The sequence below is a fragment of the Channa argus genome, unplaced genomic scaffold, assembly GCF_033026475.1.
Source record: "Channa argus isolate prfri unplaced genomic scaffold, Channa argus male v1.0 Contig030, whole genome shotgun sequence".
NCBI classification, from domain to species: domain Eukaryota; kingdom Metazoa; phylum Chordata; class Actinopteri; order Anabantiformes; family Channidae; genus Channa; species Channa argus.
Window position 1 is genome coordinate 51,439 of NW_027125249.1, and position 27,965 is coordinate 79,403.

The 27,965-nt window shown below is 41.4% G+C and overlaps 4 non-coding genes and 24 pseudogenes across 4 annotated transcripts; all 28 read right to left on the minus strand.

Annotated features, from left to right (window-relative positions):
- Window positions 1-344: 344 nt before the first annotated feature.
- LOC137116037 (5S ribosomal RNA) lies at window positions 345-463 on the minus strand. Its single transcript, XR_010913579.1, has one exon. It is a non-coding gene; the product is annotated as a 5S ribosomal RNA (ribosomal RNA).
- Window positions 464-1,330: 867 nt separating this feature from the next.
- LOC137116287 (5S ribosomal RNA) lies at window positions 1,331-1,449 on the minus strand (annotated as a pseudogene).
- Window positions 1,450-2,306: 857 nt separating this feature from the next.
- LOC137116153 (5S ribosomal RNA) lies at window positions 2,307-2,425 on the minus strand. Its single transcript, XR_010913581.1, has one exon. It is a non-coding gene; the product is annotated as a 5S ribosomal RNA (ribosomal RNA).
- An 868-nt stretch (window positions 2,426-3,293) lies between these two features.
- Window positions 3,294-3,412, minus strand: LOC137116120 (5S ribosomal RNA; annotated as a pseudogene).
- Window positions 3,413-4,280: 868 nt separating this feature from the next.
- LOC137116299 (5S ribosomal RNA) lies at window positions 4,281-4,399 on the minus strand (annotated as a pseudogene).
- Window positions 4,400-5,266: 867 nt separating this feature from the next.
- Window positions 5,267-5,385, minus strand: LOC137116310 (5S ribosomal RNA; annotated as a pseudogene).
- An 857-nt stretch (window positions 5,386-6,242) lies between these two features.
- On the minus strand, window positions 6,243-6,376 carry LOC137116292 (5S ribosomal RNA; annotated as a pseudogene).
- Window positions 6,377-7,243: 867 nt separating this feature from the next.
- On the minus strand, window positions 7,244-7,362 carry LOC137115937 (5S ribosomal RNA; annotated as a pseudogene).
- Window positions 7,363-8,229: 867 nt separating this feature from the next.
- On the minus strand, window positions 8,230-8,348 carry LOC137115975 (5S ribosomal RNA; annotated as a pseudogene).
- An 857-nt stretch (window positions 8,349-9,205) lies between these two features.
- Window positions 9,206-9,324, minus strand: LOC137116237 (5S ribosomal RNA; annotated as a pseudogene).
- Window positions 9,325-10,191: 867 nt separating this feature from the next.
- Window positions 10,192-10,310, minus strand: LOC137116099 (5S ribosomal RNA; annotated as a pseudogene).
- Window positions 10,311-11,178: 868 nt separating this feature from the next.
- LOC137116121 (5S ribosomal RNA) lies at window positions 11,179-11,297 on the minus strand (annotated as a pseudogene).
- An 868-nt stretch (window positions 11,298-12,165) lies between these two features.
- On the minus strand, window positions 12,166-12,284 carry LOC137116211 (5S ribosomal RNA; annotated as a pseudogene).
- An 868-nt stretch (window positions 12,285-13,152) lies between these two features.
- On the minus strand, window positions 13,153-13,271 carry LOC137116322 (5S ribosomal RNA; annotated as a pseudogene).
- Window positions 13,272-14,138: 867 nt separating this feature from the next.
- LOC137116264 (5S ribosomal RNA) lies at window positions 14,139-14,257 on the minus strand (annotated as a pseudogene).
- Window positions 14,258-15,125: 868 nt separating this feature from the next.
- On the minus strand, window positions 15,126-15,244 carry LOC137116212 (5S ribosomal RNA; annotated as a pseudogene).
- Window positions 15,245-16,111: 867 nt separating this feature from the next.
- LOC137116091 (5S ribosomal RNA) lies at window positions 16,112-16,230 on the minus strand (annotated as a pseudogene).
- Window positions 16,231-17,097: 867 nt separating this feature from the next.
- Window positions 17,098-17,216, minus strand: LOC137116244 (5S ribosomal RNA; annotated as a pseudogene).
- An 857-nt stretch (window positions 17,217-18,073) lies between these two features.
- LOC137115808 (5S ribosomal RNA) lies at window positions 18,074-18,192 on the minus strand (annotated as a pseudogene).
- An 875-nt stretch (window positions 18,193-19,067) lies between these two features.
- On the minus strand, window positions 19,068-19,186 carry LOC137115815 (5S ribosomal RNA; annotated as a pseudogene).
- Window positions 19,187-20,040: 854 nt separating this feature from the next.
- Window positions 20,041-20,159, minus strand: LOC137116269 (5S ribosomal RNA). The gene has a single exon (XR_010913582.1). It is a non-coding gene; the product is annotated as a 5S ribosomal RNA (ribosomal RNA).
- Window positions 20,160-21,026: 867 nt separating this feature from the next.
- On the minus strand, window positions 21,027-21,145 carry LOC137116312 (5S ribosomal RNA; annotated as a pseudogene).
- Window positions 21,146-22,002: 857 nt separating this feature from the next.
- Window positions 22,003-22,121, minus strand: LOC137116053 (5S ribosomal RNA; annotated as a pseudogene).
- Window positions 22,122-22,978: 857 nt separating this feature from the next.
- LOC137115816 (5S ribosomal RNA) lies at window positions 22,979-23,097 on the minus strand (annotated as a pseudogene).
- An 867-nt stretch (window positions 23,098-23,964) lies between these two features.
- On the minus strand, window positions 23,965-24,083 carry LOC137116122 (5S ribosomal RNA; annotated as a pseudogene).
- An 859-nt stretch (window positions 24,084-24,942) lies between these two features.
- On the minus strand, window positions 24,943-25,062 carry LOC137116114 (5S ribosomal RNA; annotated as a pseudogene).
- Window positions 25,063-25,921: 859 nt separating this feature from the next.
- Window positions 25,922-26,040, minus strand: LOC137115819 (5S ribosomal RNA). The gene has a single exon (XR_010913558.1). It is a non-coding gene; the product is annotated as a 5S ribosomal RNA (ribosomal RNA).
- Window positions 26,041-26,907: 867 nt separating this feature from the next.
- On the minus strand, window positions 26,908-27,026 carry LOC137116255 (5S ribosomal RNA; annotated as a pseudogene).
- Window positions 27,027-27,965: the final 939 nt, after the last annotated feature.

Genomic DNA, 27,965 nt, shown 5'->3' on the forward strand with positions numbered 1-27,965 from the left:
GAAACCAAGAACAGCAAACAGGTGCTGATGCCAGAAAGAGCCTCGCTAGCTGTTGGGAACCGTACTTTTAAAACTCCAGGAAGTGTAGGATGGACCAATCAGCTTCCTGTACTGCCCCCCAATCCGGCCAATCAGGCAGGGCACCTATAAGAACAAGAAAATAAAAACAACACATATGGCCAGGACCGTAACATGGTCTACTAGTAATGAAGCACGATGGTTGGCAAACCAATAAAGTAGCAAAACAGCAATGAAAGAACAAAATTTGATGAAAATATAGAACAATTTCTATGAATAAATAGGCAGTAACACCAGCTTGTGCTGCCTGTAAACCCAAGCAAAAAAGCTTACAGCACCTGGTATTCCCAGGCGGTCTTCCTACCAAGTACTAACCAGGCCCGGCTCTATTTGGCTGCCGAGATCGGACGAGATCGGGCGCTTACAGAGCGGTGTGGCCGTAAGCTGCATTTGACATTATCAACAGCTCTTAAAAACGCTAGAGAAGCAGAATGCATGACACTTGCTAAGAAGAAGATAAATGTGGCAAAGTACAAAGTACTATAACTGTACTGGTCTGTTACGCCCCTGTCTAGGGGGTCAGGGTGAAACATACAAAGATAAATTTGCATGTTCCCTCTCCGATCCTCAAACCAAAATCCAGGATTGAGATGTTCCAACAGAATGATATTTATTTTAAACGAAAGAAAGTGTCAAACAAAACATGACACTACAACTCAGGGCGAACCAAGGCCAACATAATAAACAAAATAAGCCATTTCCCACAGAAAGTGCTAGCTAGCCTGATAGAAATAAACAAACCAAAAGATAGTCGCTAACCCTAACTCCCTAATGTGAAAACAAGAGAAAACAATCAAAAGAAAATGGCAGTCCACCCCTACAGATTTAATACTATTTACAAAATATACAATTTATAAACAAAACCACGGCACAAAACCTAACAATTCAAAAATGCTAAATAAGATTTGGAAACCAAGAACAGCAAACAGGTGCTGCTGCCAGAAAGAGCCTCGCTAGCTGTTGGGAACCGTACTTTTAAAACTCCAGGAAGTGTAGGATGGACCAATCAGCTTCCTGTACTGCCCCCCAATCCAGCCAATCAGGCAGGGCACCTATAAGAACAAGAAAATAAAAACAACACATATGGCCAGGACCGTAACATGGTCTACTAGTAATGAAGCACGATGGTTGGCAAACCAATAAAGTAGCAAAACAGCAATGAAAGAACAAAATTTGATGAAAATATAGAACAATTTCTATGAATAAATAGGCAGTAACACCAGCTTGTGCTGCCCGTAAACCCAAGCAAAAAAGCTTACAGCACCTGGTATTCCCAGGCGGTCTTCCTACCAAGTACTAACCAGGCCCGGCTCTATTTGGCTGCCGAGATCGGACGAGATCGGGCGCTTAGAGAGCGGTGTGGCCGTAAGCTGCATTTGATATCATCAACAGCTCTTAAAAACGCTGGAGAAGCAGAATGCATGACACTTGCTAAGAAGAAGATAAATGTGGCAAAGTACAAAGTACTATAACTGTACTGGTCTGTTACGCCCCTTTCTAGGGGGTCAGGGTGCAACATACAAAGATAAATTAGCATGTTCCCTCTCCGATCCCCAAACCAAAATCCAGGATCGAGATGTTCCAACAGAATGATATTTATTTTAAACGAAAGAAAGTGTCAAACAAAACATGACACTACAACTCAGGGCGAACCAAGGCCAACATAATAAACAAAATAAGCCATTTCCCACAGAAAGTGCTAGCTAGCCTGATAGAAATAAACAAACCAAAAGACAGTCGCTAACCCTAACTCCCTAATGTGAAAATAGTCCAAAGAAAATGGCAGTTCACCCCTACAGATTTAATACTATTTACAAAATATACAATTTATAAACAAAACCACGGCACAAAACCTAACAATTCAAAAATGCTAAATAAGGTTTGGAAACCAAGAACAGCAAACAGGTGCTGATGCCAGAAAGAGCCTCGCTAGCTGTTGGGAACCGTACTTTTAAAACTCCAGGAAGTGTAGGATGGACCAATCAGCTTCCTGTACTGCCCCCCAATCCGGCCAATCAGGCAGGGCACCTATAAGAACAAGAAAATAAAAACAACACATATGGCCAGGACCGTAACATGGTCTACTAGTAATGAAGCACGATGGTTGGCAAACCAATAAAGTAGCAAAACAGCAATGAAAGAACAAAATTTGATGAAAATATAGAACAATTTCTATGAATAAATAGGCAGTAACACCAGCTTGTGCTGCCTGTAAACCCAAGCAAAAAAGCTTACAGCACCTGGTATTCCCAGGCGGTCTTCCTACCAAGTACTAACCAGGCCCGGCTCTATTTGGCTGCCGAGATCGGACGAGATCGGGCGCTTACAGAGCGGTGTGGCCGTAAGCTGCATTTGACATTATCAACAGCTCTTAAAAACGCTAGAGAAGCAGAATGCATGACACTTGCTAAGAAGAAGATAAATGTGGCAAAGTACAAAGTACTATAACTGTACTGGTCTGTTACGCCCCTGTCTAGGGGGTCAGGGTGAAACATACAAAGATAAATTTGCATGTTCCCTCTCCGATCCCCAAACCAAAATCCAGGATTGAGATGTTCCAACAGAATGATATTTATTTTAAACGAAAGAAAGTGTCAAACAAAACATGACACTACAACTCAGGGCGAACCAAGGCCAACATAATAAACAAAATAAGCCATTTCCCACAGAAAGTGCTAGCTAGCCTGATAGAAATAAACAAACCAAAAGATAGTCGCTAACCCTAACTCCCTAATGTGAAAACAAGAGAAAACAATCAAAAGAAAAATGGCAGTCCACCCCTACAGATTTAATACTATTTACAAAATATACAATTTATAAACAAAACCACGGCACAAAACCTAACAATTCAAAAATGCTAAATAAGATTTGGAAACTAAGAACAGCAAACAGGTGCTGCTGCCAGAAAGAGCCTCGCTAGCTGTTGGGAACCGTACTTTTAAAACTCCAGGAAGTGTAGGATGGACCAATCAGCTTCCTGTACTTCCCCCAAATCCGGCCAATCAGGCAGGGCACCTATAAGAACAAGAAAATAAAAACAACACATATGGCCATGACCGTAACATGGTCTACTAGTAATGAAGCACGATGGTTGACAAACCAATAAAGTAGCAAAACAGCAATGAAAGAACAAAATTTGATGAAAATATAGAACAATTTCTATGAATAAATAGGCAGTAACACCAGCTTGAGCTGCCCGTAAACCCAAGCAAAAAAGCTTACAGCACCTGGTATTCCCAGGCGGTCTTCCTACCAAGTACTAACCAGGCCCGGCCCTATTTGGCTGCCGAGATCGGACGAGATCGGGCGCTTAGAGAGCGGTGTGGCCGTAACATGCATTTGATATCATCAACAGCTCTTAAAAACGCTGGAGAAGCAGAATGCATGACACTTGCTAAGAAGAAGATAAATGTGGCAAAGTACAAAGTACTATAACTGTACTGGTCTGTTACGCCCCTGTCTAGGGGGTCAGGGTGCAACATACAAAGATAAATTAGCATGTTCCCTCTCCGATCCCCAAACCAAAATCCAGAATCGAGATGTTCCAACAGAATGATATTTATTTTAAACGAAAGAAAGTGCCAAACAAAACATGACACTACAACTCAGGGCGAACCAAGGCCAACATAATAAACAAAATAAGCCATTTCCCACAGAAAGTGCTAGCTAGCCTGATAGAAATAAACAAACCAAAAGATAGTCGCTAACCCTAACTCCCTAATGTGAAAACAAGAGAAAACAATCAAAAGAAAAATGGCAGTCCACCCCTACAGATTTAATACTATTTACAAAATATACAATTTATAAACAAAACCACGGCACAAAACCTAACAATTCAAAAATGCTAAATAAGATTTGGAAACTAAGAACAGCAAACAGGTGCTGCTGCCAGAAAGAGCCTCGCTAGCTGTTGGGAACCGTACTTTTAAAACTCCAGGAAGTGTAGGATGGACCAATCAGCTTCCTGTACTTCCCCCAAATCCGGCCAATCAGGCAGGGCACCTATAAGAACAAGAAAATAAAAACAACACATATGGCCATGACCGTAACATGGTCTACTAGTAATGAAGCACGATGGTTGACAAACCAATAAAGTAGCAAAACAGCAATGAAAGAACAAAATTTGATGAAAATATAGAACAATTTCTATGAATAAATAGGCAGTAACACCAGCTTGAGCTGCCCGTAAACCCAAGCAAAAAAGCTTACAGCACCTGGTATTCCCAGGCGGTCTTCCTACCAAGTACTAACCAGGCCCGGCTCTATTTGGCTGCCGAGATCGGACGAGATCGGGCGCTTAGAGAGCGGTGTGGCCGTAAGCTGCATTTGACATTATCAACAGCTCTTAAAAACGCTAGAAAAGCAGAATGCATGACACTTGCTAAGAAGAAGATAAATGTGGCAAAGTACAAAGTACTATAACTGTACTGGTCTGTTACGCCCCTGTCTAGGGGGTCAGGGTGAAACATACAAAGATAAATTTGCATGTTCCCTCTCCGATCCCCAAACCAAAATCCAGGATTGAGATGTTCCAACAGAATGATATTTATTTTAAACGAAAGAAAGTGTCAAACAAAACATGACACTACAACTCAGGGCGAACCAAGGCCAACATAATAAACAAAATAAGCCATTTCCCACAGAAAGTGCTAGCTAGCCTGATAGAAATAAAAAAACCAAAAGATAGTCGCTAACCCTAACTCCCTAATGTGAAAACAAGAGAAAACAATCAAAAGAAAATGGCAGTCCACCCCTACAGATTTAATACTATTTACAAAATATACAATTTATAAACAAAACCACGGCACAAAACCTAACAATTCAAAAATGCTAAATAAGATTTGGAAACCAAGAACAGCAAACAGGTGCTGCTGCCAGAAAGAGCCTCGCTAGCTGTTGGGAACCGTACATTTAAAACTCCAGGAAGTGTAGGATGGACCAATCAGCTTCCTGTACTGCCCCCCAATCCGGCCAATCAGGCAGGGCACCTATAAGAACAAGAAAATAAAAACAACACATATGGCCAGGACCGTAACATGGTCTATTAGTAATGAAGCACGATGGTTGACAAACCAATAAAGTAGCAAAACAGCAATGAAAGAACAAAATTTGATGAAAATATAGAACAATTTCTATGAATAAATAGGCAGTAACACCAGCTTGTGCTGCCCGTAAACCCAAGCAAAAAAGCTTACAGCACCTGGTATTCCCAGGCGGTCTTCCTACCAAGTACTAACCAGGCCCGGCTCTATTTGGCTGCCGAGATCGGACGAGATCGGGCGCTTAGAGAGCGGTGTGGCCGTAAGCTGCATTTGACATCATCAACAGCTCTTAAAAACGCTGGAGAAGCAGAATGCATGACACTTGCTAAGAAGAAGATAAATGTGGCAAAGTACAAAGTACTATAACTGTACTGGTCTGTTACACCCCTGTCTAGGGGGTCAGGGTGCAACATACAAAGATAAATTAGCATGTTCCCTCTCCGATCCCCAAACCAAAATCCAGGATCGAGATGTTCCAACAGAATGATATTTATTTTAAACGAAAGAAAGTGTCAAACAAAACATGACACTACAACTCAGGGTGAACCAAGGCCAACATAATAAACAAAATAAGCCATTTCCCACAGAAAGTGCTAGCTAGCCTGATAGAAATAAACAAACCAAAAGACAGTCGCTAACCCTAACTCCCTAATGTGAAAACAGTCCAAAGAAAATGGCAGTTCACCCCTACAGATTTAATACTATTTACAAAATATACAATTTATAAACAAAACCACGGCACAAAACCTAACAATTCAAAAATGCTAAATAAGGTTTGGAAACCAAGAACAGCAAACAGGTGCTGATGCCAGAAAGAGCCTCGCTAGCTGTTGGGAACCGTACTTTTAAAACTCCAGGAAGTGTAGGATGGACCAATCAGCTTCCTGTACTGCCCCCCAATCCGGCCAATCAGGCAGGGCACCTATAAGAACAAGAAAATAAAAACAACACATATGGCCAGGACCGTAACATGGTCTACTAGTAATGAAGCACGATGGTTGGCAAACCAATAAAGTAGCAAAACAGCAATGAAAGAACAAAATTTGATGAAAATATAGAACAATTTCTATGAATAAATAGGCAGTAACACCAGCTTGTGCTGCCCGTAAACCCAAGCAAAAAAGCTTACAGCACCTGGTATTCCCAGGCGGTCTTCCTACCAAGTACTAACCAGGCCCGGCTCTATTTGGCTGCCGAGATCGGACGAGATCGGGCGCTTAGAGAGCGGGCGCTTAGAGAGCGGTGTGGCCGTAAGCTGCATTTGACATCATCAACAGCTCTTAAAAACGCTAGAGAAGCAGAATGCATGACACTTGCTAAGAAGAAGATAAATGTGGCAAAGTACAAAGTACTATAACTGTACTGGTCTGTTACGCCCCTGTCTAGGGGGTCAGGGTGAAACATACAAAGATAAATTAGCATGTTCCCTCTCCGATCCCCAAACCAAAATCCAGGATCGAGATGTTCCAACAGAATGATATTTATTTTAAACGAAAGAAAGTGTCAAACAAAACATGACACTACAACTCAGGGTGAACCAAGGCCAACATAATAAACAAAATAAGCCATTTCCCACAGAAAGTGCTAGCTAGCCTGATAGAAATAAACAAACCAAAAGACAGTCGCTAACCCTAACTCCCTAATGTGAAAACAAGAGAAAACAATCAAAAGAAAATGGCAGTCCACCCCTACAGATTTAATACTATTTACAAAATATATAATTTATAAACAAAACCACGGCACAAAACCTAACAATTCAAAAATGCTAAATAAGGTTTGGAAAGCAAGAACAGCAAACAGGTGCTGCTGCCAGAAAGAGCCTCGCTAGCTGTTGGGAACCGTACTTTTAAAACTCCAGGAAGTGTAGGATGGACCAATCAGCTTCCTGTACTTCCCCCAAATCCGGCCAATCAGGCAGGGCACGTATAAGAACAAGAAAATAAAAACAACACATATGGCCAGGACCGTAACATGGTCTACTAGTAATGAAGCACGATGGTTGACAAACCAATAAAGTAGCAAAACAGCAATGAAAGAACAAAATTTGATGAAAATATAGAACAATTTCTATGAATAAATAGGCAGTAACACCAGCTTGTGCTGCCCGTAAACCCAAGCAAAAAAGCTTACAGCACCTGGTATTCCCAGGCGGTCTTCCTACCAAGTACTAACCAGGCCCGGCTCTATTTGGCTGCCGAGATCTGACGAGATCGGGCGCTTAGAGAGCGGTGTGGCCGTAAGCTGCATTTGACATCATCAACAGCTCTTAAAAACGCTGGAGAAGCAGAATGCATGACACTTGCTAAGAAGAAGATAAATGTGGCAAAGTACAAAGGACTATAACTGTACTGGTCTGTTACGCCCCTGTCTAGGGGCTCAGGGTGCAACATACAAAGATAAATTAGCATGTTCCCTCTCCGATCCCCAAACCAAAATCCAGGATCGAGATGTTCCAACAGAATGATATTTATTTTAAACGAAAGAAAGTGTCAAACAAAACATGACACTACAACTCAGGGCGAACCAAGGCCAACATAATAAACAAAATAAGCCATTTCCCACAGAAAGTGCTAGCTAGCCTGATAGAAATCAACAAACCAAAAGACAGTCGCTAACCCTAACTCCCTAATGTGAAAACAAGAGAAAACAATCAAAAGAAAATGGCAGTCCACCCCTACAGATTTAATACTATTTACAAAATATACAATTTATAAACAAAACCACGGCACAAAACCTAACAATTCAAAAATGCTAAATAAGGTTTGGAAACCAAGAACAGCAAACAGGTGCTGCTGCCAGAAAGAGCCTCGCTAGCTGTTGGGAACCGTACTTTTAAAACTCCAGGAAGTGTAGGATGGACCAATCAGCTTCCTGTACTTCCCCCAAATCCGGCCAATCAGGCAGGGCACCTATAAGAACAACAAAATAAAAACATCACATATGGCCAGGACCATAACATGGTCTACTAGTAATGAAGCACGATGGTTGACAAACCAATAAAGTAGCAAAACAGCAATGAAAGAACAAAATTTGATGAAAATATAGAACAATTTCTATGAATAAATAGGCAGTAACACCAGCTTGTGCTGCCCGTAAACCCAAGCAAAAAAGCTTACAGCACCTGGTATTCCCAGGCGGTCTTCCTACCAAGTACTAACCAGGCCCGGCTCTATTTGGCTGCCGAGATCGGACGAGATCGGGCGCTTAGAAAGCGGTGTGGCCGTAAGCTGCATTTGACATCATCAACAGCTCTTAAAAACGCTGGAGAAGCAGAATGCATGACACTTGCTAAGAAGAAGATAAATGTGGCAAAGTACAAAGTACTATAACTGTACTGGTCTGTTACGCCCCTGTCTAGGGGGTCAGGGTGCAACACACAAAGATAAATTAGCATGTTCCATCTCCGATCCCCAAACCAAAATCCAGGATCGAGATGTTCCAACAGAATGATATTTATTTTAAACGAAAGAAAGTGTCAAACAAAACATGACACTACAACTCAGGGCGAACCAAGGCCAACATAATAAACAAAATAAGCCATTTCCCACAGAAAGTGCTAGCTAGCCTGATAGAAATAAACAAACCAAAAGACAGTCGCTAACCCTAACTCCCTAATGTGAAAACAGTCCAAAGAAAATGGCAGTTCACCCCTACAGATTTAATACTATTTACAAAATATACAATTTATAAACAAAACCACGGCACAAAACCTAACAATTCAAAAATGCTAAATAAGGTTTGGAAACCAAGAACAGCAAACAGGTGCTGATGCCAGAAAGAGCCTCGCTAGCTGTTGGGAACCGTACTTTTAAAACTCCAGGAAGTGTAGGATGGACCAATCCGCTTCCTGTACTGCCCCCCAATCCGGCCAATCAGGCAGGGCACCTATAAGAACAACAAAATAAAAACAACACATATGGCCAGGACCGTAACATGGTCTACTAGTAATGAAGCACGATGGTTGGCAAACCAATAAAGTAGCAAAACAGCAATGAAAGAACAAAATTTGATGAAAATATAGAACAATTTCTATGAATAAATAGGCAGTAACACCAGCTTGTGCTGCCCGTAAACCCAAGCAAAGAAGTTTACAGCACGTGGTATTCCCAGGCGGTCTTCCTACCAAGTACTAACCAGGCCCGGCTCTATTTGGCTGCCGAGATCGGACGAGATCGGGCGCTTAGAGAGCGGTGTGGCCGTAAGCTGCATTTGACATCATCAACAGCTCTTAAAAACGCTGGAGAAGCAGAATGCATGACACTTGCTAAGAAGAAGATAAATGTGGCAAAGTACAAAGTATTATAACTGTACTGGTCTGTTACGCCCCTGTCTAGGGGGTCAGGGTGAAACATACAAAGATAAATTTGCATGTTCCCTCTCCGATCCCCAAACCAAAATCCAGGATTGAGATGTTCCAACAGAATGATATTTATTTTAAACGAAAGAAAGTGTCAAACAAAACATGACACTACAACTCAGGGCGAACCAAGGCCAACATAATAAACAAAATAAGCCATTTCCCACAGAAAGTGCTAGCTAGCCTGATAGAAATAAACAAACAAAAAGATAGTCGCTAACCCTAACTCCCTAATGTGAAAACAAGAGAAAACAATCAAAAGAAAATGGCAGTCCACCCCTACAGATTTAATACTATTTACAAAATATACAATTTATAAACAAAACCACGGCACAAAACCTAACAATTCAAAAATGCTAAATAAGATTTGGAAACCAAGAACAGCAAACAGGTGCTGCTGCCAGAAAGAGCCTCGCTAGCTGTTGGGAACCGTACATTTAAAACTCCAGGAAGTGTAGGATGGACCAATCAGCTTCCTGTACTTCCCCCAAATCCGGCCAATCAGGCACGGCACCTATAAGAACAAGAAAATAAAAACAACACATATGGCCAGGACCGTAACATGGTCTACTAGTAATGAAGCACGATGGTTGACAAACCAATAAAGTAGCAAAACAGCAATGAAAGAACAAAATTTGATGAAAATATAGAACAATTTCTATGAATAAATAGGCAGTAACACCAGCTTGAGCTGCCCGTAAACCCAAGCAAAAAAGCTTACAGCACCTGGTATTCCCAGGCGGTCTTCCTACCAAGTACTAACCAGGCCCAGCCCTATTTGGCTGCCGAGATCGGACGAGATCGGGCGCTTAGAGAGCGGTGTGGCCGTAACATGCATTTGATATCATCAACAGCTCTTAAAAACGCTAGAGAAGCAGAATGCATGACACTTGCTAAGAAGAAGATAAATGTGGCAAAGTACAAAGTACTATAACTGTACTGGTCTGTTACGCCCCTGTCTAGGGGGTCAGGGTGAAACATACAAAGATAAATTTGCATGTTCCCTCTCCGATCCCCAAACCAAAATCCAGGATTGAGATATTCCAACAGAATGATATTTATTTTAAACGAAAGAAAGTGTCAAACAAAACATGACACTACAACTCAGGGCGAACCAAGGCCAACATAATAAACAAAATAAGCCATTTCCCACAGAAAGTGCTAGCTAGCCTGATAGAAAGAAACAAACCAAAAGACAGTCGCTAACCCTAACTCCCTAATGCGAAAACAAGAGAAAACAATCAATAGAAAAATGGCAGTCCACCCCTACAGATTTAATACTATTTACAAAATATACAATTTATAAACAAAACCACGGCACAAAACCTAACAATTCAAAAATGCTAAATAAGGTTTGGAAACCAAGAACAGCAAACAGGTGCTGATGCCAGAAAGAGCCTCGCTAGCTGTTGGGAACCGTACTTTTAAAACTCCAGGAAGTGTAGGATGGACCACTCAGCTTCCGGTACTGCCCCCCAATCCGGCCAATCAGGCAGGGCACCTATAAGAACAAGAAAATAAAAACAACACATATGGCCAGGACCGTAACATGGTCTACTAGTAATGAAGCACGATGGTTGACAAACCAATAAAGTAGCAAAACAGCAATGAAAGAACAAAATTTGATGAAAATATAGAACAATTTCTATGAATAAATGGGCAGTAACACCAGCTTGAGCTGCCCGTAAACCCAAGCAAAAAAGCTTACAGCACCTGGTATTCCCAGGCGGTCTTCCTACCAAGTACTAACCAGGCCCGGCCCTATTTGGCTGCCGAGATCGGACGAGATCGGGCGCTTAGAGAGCGGTGTGGCCGTAACATGCATTTGACATCATCAACAGCTCTTAAAAACGCTAGAGAAGCAGAATGCATGACACTTGCTAAGAAGAAGATAAATGTGGCAAAGTACAAAGTACTATAACTGTACTGGTCTGTTACGCCCCTGTCTAGGGGGTCAGGGTGAAACATACAAAGATAAATTTGCATGTTCCCTCTCCAATCCCCAAACCAAAATCCAGGATTGAGATGTTCCAACAGAATGATATTTATTTTAAACGAAAGAAAGTGTCAAACAAAACATGACACTACAACTCAGGGCGAACCAAGGCCAACATAATAAACAAAATAAGCCATTTCCCACAGAAAGTGCTAGCTAGCCTGATAGAAAGAAACAAACCAAAAGACAGTCGCTAACCCTAACTCCCTAATGCGAAAACAAGAGAAAACAATCAAAAGAAAAATGGCAGTCCACCCCTACAGATTTAATACTATTTACAAAATATACAATTTATAAACAAAACCACGGCACAAAACCTAACAATTCAAAAATGCTAAATAAGGTTTGGAAACCAAGAACAGCAAACAGGTGCTGCTGCCAGAAAGAGCCTCGCTAGCTGTTGGGAACCGTACTTTTAAAACTCCAGGAAGTGTAGGATGGACCAATCAGCTTCCTGTACTTCCCCCAAATCCGGCCAATCAGGCAGGGCACCTATAAGAACAAGAAAATAAAAACAACACATATGGCCAGGACCGTAACATGGTCTACTAGTAATGAAGCACGATGGTTGACAAACCAATAAAGTAGCAAAACAGCAATGAAAGAACAAAATTTGATGAAAATATAGAACAATTTCTATGAATAAATAGGCAGTAACACCAGCTTGTGCTGCCCGTAAACCCAAGCAAAAAAGCTTACAGCACCTGGTATTCCCAGGCGGTCTTCCTACCAAGTACTAACCAGGCCCGGCCCTATTTGGCTGCTGAGATCGGACGAGATCGGGCGCTCAGAGAGCGGTGTGGCCGTAAGCTGCATTTGACATCATCAACAGCTCTTAAAAACGCTGGAGAAGCAGAATGCATGACACTTGCTAAGAAGAAGATAAATGTGGCAAAGTACAAAGTACTATAACTGTACTGGTCTGTTACGCCCCTGTCTAGGGGGTCAGGGTGCAACATACAAAGATAAATTAGCATGTTCCCTCTCCGATCCCCAAACCAAAATCCAGAATCGAGATGTTCCAACAGAATGATATTTATTTTAAACGAAAGAAAGTGCCAAACAAAACATGACACTACAACTCAGGGCGAACCAAGGCCAACATAATAAACAAAATAAGCCATTTCCCACAGAAAGTGCTAGCTAGCCTGATAGAAATAAACAAACCAAAAGATAGTCGCTAACCCTAACTCCCTAATGTGAAAACAAGAGAAAACAATCAAAAGAAAAATGGCAGTCCACCCCTACAGATTTAATACTATTTACAAAATATACAATTTATAAACAAAACCACGGCACAAAACCTAACAATTCAAAAATGCTAAATAAGATTTGGAAACTAAGAACAGCAAACAGGTGCTGCTGCCAGAAAGAGCCTCGCTAGCTGTTGGGAACCGTACTTTTAAAACTCCAGGAAGTGTAGGATGGACCAATCAGCTTCCTGTACTTCCCCCAAATCCGGCCAATCAGGCAGGGCACCTATAAGAACAAGAAAATAAAAACAACACATATGGCCATGACCGTAACATGGTCTACTAGTAATGAAGCACGATGGTTGACAAACCAATAAAGTAGCAAAACAGCAATGAAAGAACAAAATTTGATGAAAATATAGAACAATTTCTATGAATAAATAGGCAGTAACACCAGCTTGAGCTGCCCGTAAACCCAAGCAAAAAAGCTTACAGCACCTGGTATTCCCAGGCGGTCTTCCTACCAAGTACTAACCAGGCCCGGCTCTATTTGGCTGCCGAGATCGGACGAGATCGGGCGCTTAGAGAGCGGTGTGGCCGTAAGCTGCATTTGACATTATCAACAGCTCTTAAAAACGCTAGAAAAGCAGAATGCATGACACTTGCTAAGAAGAAGATAAATGTGGCAAAGTACAAAGTACTATAACTGTACTGGTCTGTTACGCCCCTGTCTAGGGGGTCAGGGTGAAACATACAAAGATAAATTTGCATGTTCCCTCTCCGATCCTCAAACCAAAATCCAGGATTGAGATGTTCCAACAGAATGATATTTATTTTAAACGAAAGAAAGTGTCAAACAAAACATGACACTACAACTCAGGGCGAACCAAGGCCAACATAATAAACAAAATAAGCCATTTCCCACAGAAAGTGCTAGCTAGCCTGATAGAAATAAACAAACCAAAAGATAGTCGCTAACCCTAACTCCCTAATGTGAAAACAAGAGAAAACAATCAAAAGAAAATGGCAGTCCACCCCTACAGATTTAATACTATTTACAAAATATACAATTTATAAACAAAACCACTGCACAAAACCTAACAATTCAAAAATGCTAAATAAGATTTGGAAACCAAGAACAGCAAACAGGTGCTGCTGCCAGAAAGAGCCTCGCTAGCTGTTGGGAACCGTACATTTAAAACTCCAGGAAGTGTAGGATGGACCAATCAGCTTCCTGTACTTCCCCCAAATCCGGTCAATCAGGCACGGCACCTATAAGAACAAGAAAATAAAAACAACACATATGGCCAGGACCGTAACATGGTCTACTAGTAATGAAGCACGATGGTTGACAAACCAATAAAGTAGCAAAACAGCAATGAAAGAACAAAATTTGATGAAAATATAGAACAATTTCTATGAATAAATAGGCAGTAACACCAGCTTGAGCTGCCCGTAAACCCAAGCAAAAAAGCTTACAGCACCTGGTATTCCCAGGCGGTCTTCCTACCAAGTACTAACCAGGCCCAGCCCTATTTGGCTGCCAAGATCGGACGAGATCGGGCGCTTAGAGAGCGGTGTGGCCGTAACATGCATTTGATATCATCAACAGCTCTTAAAAACGCTAGAGAAGCAGAATGCATGACACTTGCTAAGAAGAAGATAAATGTGGCAAAGTACAAAGTACTATAACTGTACTGGTCTGTTACGCCCCTGTGTAGGGGGTCAGGGTGAAACATACAAAGATAAATTTGCATGTTCCCTCTCCGATCCCCAAACCAAAATCCAGGATTGAGATGTTCCAACAGAATGATATTTATTTTAAACGAAAGAAAGTGTCAAACAAAACATGACACTACAACTCAGGGCGAACCAAGGCCAACATAATAAACAAAATAAGCCATTTCCCACAGAAAGTGCTAGCTAGCCTGATAGAAAGAAACAAACCAAAAGACAGTCGCTAACCCTAACTCCCTAATGCGAAAACAAGAGAAAACAATCAAAAGAAAAATGGCAGTCCACCCCTACAGATTTAATACTATTTACAAAATATACAATTTATAAACAAAACCACGGCACAAAACCTAACAATTCAAAAATGCTAAATAAGGTTTGGAAACCAAGAACAGCAAACAGGTGCTGCTGCCAGAAAGAGCCTCGCTAGCTGTTGGGAACCGTACTTTTAAAACTCCAGGAAGTGTAGGATGGACCAATCAGCTTCCTGTACTTCCCCCAAATCCGGCCAATCAGGCAGGGCACCTATAAGAACAAGAAAATAAAAACAACACATATGGCCAGGACCGTAACATGGTCTACTAGTAATGAAGCACGATGGTTGACAAACCAATAAAGTAGCAAAACAGCAATGAAAGAACAAAATTTGATGAAAATATAGAACAATTTCTATGAATAAATAGGCAGTAACACCAGCTTGTGCTGCCCGTAAACCCAAGCAAAAAAGCTTACAGCACCTGGTATTCCCAGGCGGTCTTCCTACCAAGTACTAACCAGGCCCGGCCCTATTTGGCTGCTGAGATCGGACGAGATCGGGCGCTCAGAGAGCGGTGTGGCCGTAAGCTGCATTTGACATCATCAACAGCTCTAAAAAACGCTGGAGAAGCAGAATGCATGACACTTGCTAAGAAGAAGATAAATGTGGCAAAGTACAAAGTACTATAACTGTACTGGTCTGTTACGCCCCTGTCTAGGGGGTCAGGGTGCAACATACAAAGATAAATTAGCATGTTCCCTCTCCGATCCCCAAACCAAAATCCAGAATCGAGATGTTCCAACAGAATGATATTTATTTTAAACGAAAGAAAGTGTCAAACAAAACATGACACTACAACTCAGGGCGAACCAAGGCCAACATAATAAACAAAATAAGCCATTTCCCACAGAAAGTGCTAGCTAGCCTGATAGAAATAAACAAACCAAAAGATAGTCGCTAACCCTAACTCCCTAATGTGAAAACAAGAGAAGACAATCAAAAGAAAATGGCAGTCCACCCCTACAGATTTAATACTATTTACAAAATATACAATTTATAAACAAAACCACGGCACAAAACCTAACAATTCAAAAATGCTAAATAAGATTTGGAAACCAAGAACAGCAAACAGGTGCTGCTGCCAGAAAGAGCCTCGCTAGCTGTTGGGAACCGTACTTTTAAAACTCCAGGAAGTGTAGGATGGACCAATCAGCTTCCTGTACTTCCCCCAAATCCGGCCAATCAGGCAGGGCACCTATAAGAACAAGAAAATAAAAACAACACATATGGCCAGGACCGTAACATGGTCTACTAGTAATGAAGCACGATGGTTGACAAACCAATAAAGTAGCAAAACAGCAATGAAAGAACAAAATTTGATGAAAATATAGAACAATTTCTATGAATAAATAGGCAGTAACACCAGCTTGAGCTGCCCGTAAACCCAAGCAAAAAAGCTTACAGCACCTGGTATTCCCAGGCGGTCTTCCTACCAAGTACTAACCAGGCCCGGCTCTATTTGGCTGCCGAGATCGGACGAGATCGGGCGCTTAGAGAGCGGTGTGGCCGTAACATGCATTTGACATCATCAACAGCTCTTAAAAACGCTAGAGAAGCAGAATGCATGACACTTGCTAAGAAGAAGATAAATGTGGCAAAGTACAAAGTACTATAACTGTACTGGTCTGTTACGCCCCTGTCTAGGGGGTCAGGGTGAAACATACAAAGATAAATTTGCATGTTCCCTCTCCGATCCCCAAACCAAAATCCAGGATCGAGATGTTCCAACAGAATGATATTTATTTTAAACGAAAGAAAGTGTCAAACAAAACATGACACTACAATTTAGGGCGAACCAAGGCCAACATAATAAACAAAATAAGCCATTTCCCACAGAAAGTGCTAGCTAGCCTGATAGAAATAAACAAACCAAAAGACAGTCGCTAACCCTAACTCCCTAATGTGAAAACAAGAGAAAACAATCAAAAGAAAATGGCACTTCACCCCTACAGATTTAATACTATTTACAAAATATACAATTTATAAACAAAACCACGGCACAAAACCTAACAATTCAAAAATGCTAAATAAGATTTGGAAACCAAGAACAGCAAACAGGTGCTGCTGCCAGAAAGAGCCTCGCTAGCTGTTGGGAACCGTACATTTAAAACTCCAGGAAGTGTAGGATGGACCAATCAGCTTCCTGTACTTCCCCCAAATCCGGCCAATCAGGCAGGGCACCTATAAGAACAAGAAAATAAAAACAACACATATGGCCAGGACCGTAACATGGTCTACTAGTAATGAAGCACGATGGTTGACAAACCAATAAAGTAGCAAAACAGCAATGAAAGAACAAAATTTGATGAAAATATAGAACAATTTCTATGAATAAATAGGCAGTAACACCAGCTTGAGCTGCCCGTAAACCCAAGCAAAAAAGCTTACAGCACCTGGTATTCCCAGGCGGTCTTCCTACCAAGTACTAACCAGGCCCGGCTCTATTTGGCTGCCGAGATTGGGCGAGATCGGGCGCTTAGAGAGCGGTGTGGCCGTAAGCTGCATATGACATCATCAACAGCTCTTAAAAACGCTGGAGAAGCAGAATGCATGACACTTGCTAAGAAGAAGATAAATGTGGCAAAGTACAAAGTACTATAACTGTACTGGTCTGTTACGCCCCTGTCTAGGGGCTCAGGGTGCAACATACAAAGATAAATTAGCATGTTCCCTCTCCGATCCCCAAACCAAAATCCAGGATTGAGATGTTCCAACAGAATGATATTTATTTTAAACGAAAGAAAGTGTCAAACAAAACATGACACTACAACTCAGGGCGAACCAAGGCCAACATAATAAACAAAATAAGCCATTTCCCACAGAAAGTGCTAGCTAGCCTGATAGAAATAAACAAACCAAAAGACAGTCGCTAACCCTAACTCCCTAATGTGAAAACAGTCCAAAGAAAATGGCAGTTCACCCCTACAGATTTAATACTATTTACAAAATATACAATTTATAAACAAAACCACGGCACAAAACCTAACAATTCAAAAATGCTAAATAAGATTTGGAAACCAAGAACAGCAAACAGGTGCTGCTGCCAGAAAGAGCCTCGCTAGCTGTTGGGAACCGTACATTTAAAACTCCAGGAAGTGTAGGATGGACCAATCAGCTTCCTGTACTTCCCCCAAATCCGGCCAATCAGGCAGGGCACCTATAAGAACAAGAAAATAAAAACAACACATATGGCCAGGACCGTAACATGGTCTACTAGTAATGAAGCACGATGGTTGACAAACCAATAAAGTAGCAAAACAGCAATGAAAGAACAAAATTTGATGAAAATATAGAACAATTTCTATGAATAAATAGGCAGTAACACCAGCTTGAGCTGCCCGTAAACCCAAGCAAAAAAGCTTACAGCACCTGGTATTCCCAGGCGGTCTTCCTACCAAGTACTAACCAGGCCCGGCTCTATTTGGCTGCCGAGATCGGACGAGATCGGGCGCTTAGAGAGCGGTGTGGCCGTAAGCTGCATTTGACATCATCAACAGCTCTTAAAAACGCTAGAGAAGCAGAATGCATGACACTTGCTAATAAGAAGATAAATGTGTCAAAGTACAAAGTACTATAACTGTACTGGTCTGTTACGCCCCTGTCTAGGGGGTCAGGGTGCAACATACAAAGATAAATTAGCATTTTCCCTCTCCGATCCCCAAACCAAAATCCAGGATCGAGATGTTCCAACAGAATGATATTTATTTTAAACGAAAGAAAGTGTCAAACAAAACATGACACTACAACTCAGGGCGAACCAAGGCCAACATAATAAACAAAATAAGCCATTTCCCACAGAAAGTGCTAGCTAGCCTGATTGAAATAAACAATCCAAAAGACAGTCGCTAACCCTAACTCCCTAATGTGAAAACAGTCCAAAGAAAATGGCAGTTCACCCCTACAGATTTAATACTATTTACAAAATATACAATTTATAAACAAAACCACGGCACAAAACCTAACAATTCAAAAATGATAATAAATAAGGTGATAATAAATAAGGTTTGGAAAGCAAGAACAGCAAAGAGGTGCTGCTGCCAGAAAGAGCCTCGCTAGCTGTTGGGAACCGTACTTTTAAAACTCCAGGAAGTGTAGGATGGACCAATCAGCTTCCTGTACTGCCCCCCAATCCGGCCAATCAGGCAGGGCACTTATAAGAACAAGAAAATAAAAACAACACATATGGCCAGGACCGTAACATGGTCTACTAGTAATGAAGCACGATGGTTGGCAAACCAATAAAGTAGCAAAACAGCAATGAAAGAACAAAATTTGATGAAAATATAGAACAATTTCTATGAATAAATAGGCAGTAACACCAGCTTGTGCTGCCCGTAAACCCAAGCAAAAAAGCTTACAGCACCTGGTATTCCCAGGCGGTCTTCCTACCAAGTACTAACCAGGCCCGGCTCTATTTGGCTGCCGAGATCGGACGAGATCGGGCGCTTAGAGAGCGGTGTGGCCGTAAGCTGCATTTGACATCATCAACAGCTCTTAAAAACGCTAGAGAAGCAGAATGCATGACACTTGCTAAGAAGAAGATAAATGTGGCAAAGTACAAACTACTATAACTGTACTGGTCTGTTACGCCCCTTTCTAGGGGGTCAGGGTGCAACATACAAAGATAAATTAGCATGTTCCCTCTCCGATCCCCAAACCAAAATCCAGGATCGAGATGTTCCAACAGAATGATATTTATTTTAAACGAAAGAAAGTGTCAAACAAAACATGACACTACAACTCAGGGCGAACCAAGGCCAACATAATAAACAAAATAAGCCATTTCCCACAGAAAGTGCTAGCTAGCCTGATAGAAATAAACAAACCAAAAGACAGTCGCTAACCCTAACTCCCTAATGTGAAAACAAGAGAAAACAATCAAAAGAAAATGGCAGTCCACCCCTACAGATTTAATACTATTTACAAAATATACAATTTATAAACAAAACCTAACAATTCAAAAATGCTAAATAAGGTTTGGAAACCAAGAACAGCAAACAGGTGCTGATGCCAGAAAGAGCCTCGCTAGCTGTTGGGAACCGTACTTTTAAAACTCCAGGAAGTGTAGGATGGACCAATCAGCTTCCTGTACTGCCCCCCAATCCGGCCAATCAGGCAGGGCACCTATAAGAACAAGAAAATAAAAACAACACATATGGCCAGGACCGTAACATGGTCTACTAGTAATGAAGCACGATGGTTGACAAACCAATAAAGTAGCAAAACAGCAATGAAAGAACAAAATTTGATGAAAATATAGAACAATTTCTATGAATAAATAGGCAGTAACACCAGCTTGTGCTGCCTGTAAACCCAAGCAAAAAAGCTTACAGCACCTGGTATTCCCAGGCGGTCTTCCTACCAAGTACTAACCAGGCCCGGCTCTATTTGGCTGCCGAGATCGGACGAGATCGGGCGCTTACAGAGCGGTGTGGCCGTAAGCTGCATTTGACATTATCAACAGCTCTTAAAAACGCTAGAGAAGCAGAATGCATGACACTTGCTAAGAAGAAGATAAATGTGGCAAAGTACAAAGTACTATAACTGTACTGGTCTGTTACGCCCCTGTCTAGGGGGTCAGGGTGAAACATACAAAGATAAATTTGCATGTTCCCTCTCCGATCCTCAAACCAAAATCCAGGATTGAGATGTTCCAACAGAATGATATTTATTTTAAACGAAAGAAAGTGTCAAACAAAACATGACACTACAACTCAGGGCGAACCAAGGCCAACATAATAAACAAAATAAGCCATTTCCCACAGAAAGTGCTAGCTAGCCTGATAGAAATAAACAAACCAAAAGATAGTCGCTAACCCTAACTCCCTAATGTGAAAACAAGAGAAAACAATCAAAAGAAAATGGCAGTCCACCCCTACAGATTTAATACTATTTACAAAATATACAATTTATAAACAAAACCACGGCACAAAACCTAACAATTCAAAAATGCTAAATAAGATTTGGAAACCAAGAACAACAAACAGGTGCTGCTGCCAGAAAGAGCCTCGCTAGCTGTTGGGAACCGTACATTTAAAACTCCAGGAAGTGTAGGATGGACCAATCAGCATCCTGTACTTCCCCCAAATACGGCCAATCAGTCAGGGCACCTATAAGAACAAGAAAATAAAAACAACACATATGGCCAGGACCGTAACATGGTCTACTAGTAATGAAGCACGATGGTTGACAAACCAATAAAGTAGCAAAACAGCAATGAAAGAACAAAATTTGATGAAAATATAGAACAATTTCTATGAATAAATAGGCAGTAACACCAGCTTGAGCTGCCCGTAAACCCAAGCAAAAAAGCTTACAGCACCTGGTATTCCCAGGCGGTCTTCCTATCAAGTACTAACCAGGCCCGGCCTTATTTGGCTGCCGAGATCGGACGAGATCGGGCGCTTAGAGAGCGGTGTGGCCGTAACATGCATTTGATATCATCAACAGCTCTTAAAAACGCTGGAGAAGCAGAATGCATGACACTTGCTAAGAATAAGATAAATGTGTCAAAGTACAAAGTACTATAACTGTACTGGTCTGTTACGCCCCTTTCTAGGGGGTCAGGGTGCAACATACAAAGATAAATTAGCATGTTCCCTCTCCGATCCCCAAACCAAAATCCAGGATCGAGATGTTCCAACAGAATGATATTTATTTTAAACGAAAGAAAGTGTCAAACAAAACATGACACTACAACTCAGGGCGAACCAAGGCCAACATAATAAACAAAATAAGCCATTTCCCACAGAAAGTGCTAGCTAGCCTGATAGAAATAAACAAACCAAAAGACAGTCACTAACCCTAACTCCCTAATGTGAAAACAGTCCAAAGAAAATGGCAGTTCACCCCTACAGATTTAATACTATTTACAAAATATACAATTTATAAACAAAACCACGGCACAAAACCTAACAATTCAAAAATGCTAAATAAGGTTTGGAAACCAAGAACAGCAAACAGGTGCTGATGCCAGAAAGAGCCTCGCTAGCTGTTGGGAACCGTACTTTTAAAACTCCAGGAAGTGTAGGATGGACCAATCAGCTTCCTGTACTGCCCCCCAATCCAGCCAATCAGGCAGGGCACCTATAAGAACAAGAAAATAAAAACAACACATATGGCCAGGACCGTAACATGGTCTACTAGTAATGAAGCACGATGGTTGGCAAACCAATAAAGTAGCAAAACAGCAATGAAAGAACAAAATTTGATGAAAATATAGAACAATTTCTATGAATAAATAGGCAGTAACACCAGCTTGTGCTGCCCGTAAACCCAAGCAAAAAAGCTTACAGCACTTGGTATTCCCAGGCGGTCTTCCTACCAAGTACTAACCAGGCCCGGCTCTATTTGGCTGCCGAGATCGGACGAGATCGGGCGCTTAGAGAGCGGTGTGGCCGTAAGCTGCATTTGATATCATCAACAGCTCTTAAAAACGCTGGAGAAGCAGAATGCATGACACTTGCTAAGAAGAAGATAAATGTGTCAAAGTACAAAGTACTATAACTGTACTTGTCTGTTACGCCCCTTTCTAGGGGGTCAGGGTGCAACATACAAAGATAAATTAGCATGTTCCCTCTCCGATCCCCAAACCAAAATCCAGGATCGAGATGTTCCAACAGAATGATATTTATTTTAAACGAAAGAAAGTGTCAAACAAAACATGACACTACAACTCAGGGCGAACCAAGGGCAACATAATAAACAAAATAAGCCATTTCCCACAGAAAGTGCTAGCTAGCCTGATAGAAATAAACAAACCAAAAGACAGTCGCTAACCCTAACTCCCTAATGTGAAAACAGTCCAAAGAAAATGGCAGTTCACCCCTACAGATTTAATACTATTTACAAAATATACAATTTATAAACAAAACCACGGCACAAAACCTAACAATTCAAAAATGCTAAATAAGGTTTGGAAACCAAGAACAGCAAACAGGTGCTGATGCCAGAAAGAGCCTCGCTAGCTGTTGGGAACCGTACCTTTAAAACTCCAGGAAGTGTAGGATGGACCAATCAGCTTCCTGTACTGCCCCCCAATCCGGCCAATCAGGCAGGGCACCTATAAGAACAAGAAAATAAAAACAACACATATGGCCAGGACCGTAACATGGTCTACTAGTAATGTAGCACGATGGTTGGCAAACCAATAAAGTAGCAAAACAGCAATGAAAGAACAAAATTTGATGAAAATATAGAACAATTTCTATGAATAAATAGGCAGTAACACCAGCTTGTGCTGCCCGTAAACCCAAGCAAAAAAGCTTACAGCACCTGGTATTCCCAGGCGGTCTTCCTACCAAGTACTAACCAGGCCCGGCTCTATTTGGCTGCCGAGATCGGACGAGATCGGGCGCTTAGAGAGCGGTGTGGCCGTAAGCTGCATTTGACATCATCAACAGCTCTTAAAAACGCTAGAGAAGCAGAATGCATGACACTTGCTAAGAAGAAGATAAATGTGGCAAAGTACAAAGTACTATAACTGTACTGGTCTGTTACGCCCCTGTCTAGGGGGTCAGGGTGAAACATACAAAGATAAATTTGCATGTTCCCTCTCCGATCCTCAAACCAAAATCCAGGATTGAGATGTTCCAACAGAATGATATTTATTTTAAACGAAAGAAAGTGTCAAACAAAACATGACACTACAACTCAGGGCGAACCAAGGCCAACATAATAAACAAAATAAGCCATTTCCCACAGAAAGTGCTAGCTAGCCTGATAGAAATAAACAAACCAAAAGATAGTCGCTAACCCTAACTCCCTAATGTGAAAACAAGAGAAAACAATCAAAAGAAAATGGCAGTCCACCCCTACAGATTTAATACTATTTACAAAATATACAATTTATAAACAAAACCACGGCACAAAACCTAACAATTCAAAAATGCTAAATAAGATTTGGAAACCAAGAACAGCAAACAGGTGCTGCTGCCAGAAAGAGCCTCGCTAGCTGTTGGGAACCGTACATTTAAAACTCCAGGAAGTGTAGGATGGACCAATCAGCATCCTGTACTTCCCCCAAATCCGGCCAATCAGGCAGGGCACCTATAAGAACAAGAAAATAAAAACAACACATATGGCCAGGACCGTAACATGGTCTACTAGTAATGAAGCACGATGGTTGACAAACCAATAAAGTAGCAAAACAGCAATGAAAGAACAAAATTTGATGAAAATATAGAACAATTTCTATGAATAAATAGGCAGTAACACCAGCTTGAGCTGCCCGTAAACCCAAGCAAAAAAGCTTACAGCACCTGGTATTCCCAGGCGGTCTTCCTACCAAGTACTAACCAGGCCCGGCCCTATTTGGCTGCCGAGATCGGACGAGATCGGGCGCTTAGAGAGCGGTGTGGCCGTAACATGCATTTGATATCATCAACAGCTCTTAAAAACGCTGGAGAAGCAGAATGCATGACACTTGCTAAGAAGAAGATAAATGTGGCAAAGTACAAACTACTATAACTGTACTGGTCTGTTACGCCCCTTTCTAGGGGGTCAGGGTGCAACATACAAAGATAAATTAGCATGTTCCCTCTCCGATCCCCAAACCAAAATCCAGGATCGAGATGTTCCAACAGAATGATATTTATTTTAAACGAAAGAAAGTGTCAAACAAAACATGACACTACAACTCAGGGCGAACCAAGGCCAACATAATAAACAAAATAAGACCTTTCCCACAGAAAGTGCTAGCTAGCCTGATAGAAAAAAAAACAAACCAAAAGACAGTTGCTAACCCTAACTCCCTAATGTGAAAACAGTCCAAAGAAAATGGCAGTTCACCCCTACAGATTTAATACTATTTACAAAATATACAATTTATAAACAAAACCACGGCACAAAACCTAACAATTCAAAAATGCTAAATAAGGTTTGGAAACCAAGAACAGCAAACAGGTGCTGATGCCAGAAAGAGCCTCGCTAGCTGTTGGGAACCGTACTTTTAAAACTCCAGGAAGTGTAGGATGGACCAATCAGCTTCCTGTACTGCCCCCCAATCCGGCCAATCAGGCAGGGCACCTATAAGAACAAGAAAATAAAAACAACACATATGGCCCGGACCGTAACATGGTCTATTAGTAATGAAGCACGATGGTTGACAAACCAATAAAGTAGCAAAACAGCAATGAAAGAACAAAATTTGATGAAAATATAGAACAATTTCTATGAATAAATAGGCAGTAACACCAGCTTGTGCTGCCCGTAAACCCAAGCAAAAAAGCTTACAGCACCTGGTATTCCCAGGCGGTCTTCCTACCAAGTTACTAACCAGGCCCAGCTCTATTTGGCTGCCGAGATCGGACGAGATCGGGCGCTTAGAGAGCGGTGTGGCCGTAAGCTGCATTCGACATCATCAACAGCTCTTAAAAACGCTGGAGAAGCAGAATGCATGACACTTGCTAAGAAGAAGATAAATGTGGCAAAGTACAAAGTACTATAACTGTACTGGTCTGTTACGCCCCTGTCTACGGGGTCAGGGTGCAACATACAAAGATAAATTAGCATGTTCCCTCTCCGATCCCCAAACCAAAATCCAGGATCGAGATGTTCCAACAGAATGATATTTATTTTAAACGAAAGAAAGTGTCAAACAAAACATGACACTACAACTCAGGGCGAACCAAGGCCAACATAATAAACAAAATAAGCCATTTCCCACAGAAAGTGCTAGCTAGCCTGATAGAAAAAAAAACAAACCAAAAGACAGTTGCTAACCCTAACTCCCTAATGTGAAAACAGTCCAAAGAAAATGGCAGTTCACCCCTACAGATTTAATACTATTTACAAAATATACAATTTATAAACAAAACCACGGCACAAAACCTAACAATTCAAAAATGCTAAATAAGGTTTGGAAACCAAGAACAGCAAACAGGTGCTGATGCCAGAAAGAGCCTCGCTAGCTGTTGGGAACCGTACTTTTAAAACTCCAGGAAGTGTAGGATGGACCAATCAGCTTCCTGTACTGCCCCCCAATCCGGCCAATCAGGCAGGGCACCTATAAGAACAAGAAAATAAAAACAACACATATGGCCAGGACCGTAACATGGTCTACTAGTAATGAAGCACGATGGTTGACAAACCAATAAAGTAGCAAAACAGCAATGAAAGAACAAAATTTGATGAAAATATAGAACAATTTCTATGAATAAATAGGCAGTAACACCAGCTTGTGCTGCCTGTAAACCCAAGCAAAAAAGCTTACAGCACCTGGTATTCCCAGGCGGTCTTCCTACCAAGTACTAACCAGGCCCGGCTCTATTTGGCTGCCGAGATCGGACGAGATCGGGCGCTTACAGAGCGGTGTGGCCGTAAGCTGCATTTGACATTATCAACAGCTCTTAAAAACGCTAGAGAAGCAGAATGCATGACACTTGCTAAGAAGAAGATAAATGTGGCAAAGTACAAAGTACTATAACTGTACTGGTCTGTTACGCCCCTGTCTAGGGGGTCAGGGTGAAACATACAAAGATAAATTTGCATGTTCCCTCTCCGATCCTCAAACCAAAATCCAGGATTGAGATGTTCCAACAGAATGATATTTATTTTAAACGAAAGAAAGTGTCAAACAAAACATGACACTACAACTCAGGGCGAACCAAGGCCAACATAATAAACAAAATAAGCCATTTCCCACAGAAAGTGCTAGCTAGCCTGATAGAAATAAACAAACCAAAAGATAGTCGCTAACCCTAACTCCCTAATGTGAAAACAAGAGAAAACAATCAAAAGAAAATGGCAGTCCACCCCTACAGATTTAATACTATTTACAAAATATACAATTTATAAACAAAACCACGGCACAAAACCTAACAATTCAAAAATGCTAAATAAGATTTGGAAACCAAGAACAACAAACAGGTGCTGCTGCCAGAAAGAGCCTCGCTAGCTGTTGGGAACCGTACATTTAAAACTCCAGGAAGTGTAGGATGGACCAATCAGCATCCTGTACTTCCCCCAAATACGGCCAATCAGTCAGGGCACCTATAAGAACAAGAAAATAAAAACAACACATATGGCCAGGACCGTAACATGGTCTACTAGTAATGAAGCACGATGGTTGACAAACCAATAAAGTAGCAAAACAGCAATGAAAGAACAAAATTTGATGAAAATATAGAACAATTTCTATGAATAAATAGGCAGTAACACCAGCTTGAGCTGCCCGTAAACCCAAGCAAAAAAGCTTACAGCACCTGGTATTCCCAGGCGGTCTTCCTATCAAGTACTAACCAGGCCCGGCCCTATTTGGCTGCCGAGATCGGACGAGATCGGGCGCTTAGAGAGCGGTGTGGCCGTAACATGCATTTGATATCATCAACAGCTCTTAAAAACGCTGGAGAAGCAGAATGCATGACACTTGCTAAGAATAAGATAAATGTGTCAAAGTACAAAGTACTATAACTGTACTGGTCTGTTACGCCCCTTTCTAGGGGGTCAGGGTGCAACATACAAAGATAAATTAGCATGTTCCCTCTCCGATCCCCAAACCAAAATCCAGGATCGAGATGTTCCAACAGAATGATATTTATTTTAAACGAAAGAAAGTGTCAAACAAAACATGACACTACAACTCAGGGCGAACCAAGGCCAACATAATAAACAAAATAAGCCATTTCCCACAGAAAGTGCTAGCTAGCCTGATAGAAATAAACAAACCAAAAGACAGTCACTAACCCTAACTCCCTAATGTGAAAACAGTCCAAAGAAAATGGCAGTTCACCCCTACAGATTTAATACTATTTACAAAATATACAATTTATAAACAAAACCACGGCACAAAACCTAACAATTCAAAAATGCTAAATAAGGTTTGGAAACCAAGAACAGCAAACAGGTGCTGATGCCAGAAAGAGCCTCGCTAGCTGTTGGGAACCGTACTTTTAAAACTCCAGGAAGTGTAGGATGGACCAATCAGCTTCCTGTACTGCCCCCCAATCCAGCCAATCAGGCAGGGCACCTATAAGAACAAGAAAATAAAAACAACACATATGGCCAGGACCGTAACATGGTCTACTAGTAATGAAGCACGATGGTTGGCAAACCAATAAAGTAGCAAAACAGCAATGAAAGAACAAAATTTGATGAAAATATAGAACAATTTCTATGAATAAATAGGCAGTAACACCAGCTTGTGCTGCCCGTAAACCCAAGCAAAAAAGCTTACAGCACTTGGTATTCCCAGGCGGTCTTCCTACCAAGTACTAACCAGGCCCGGCTCTATTTGGCTGCCGAGATCGGA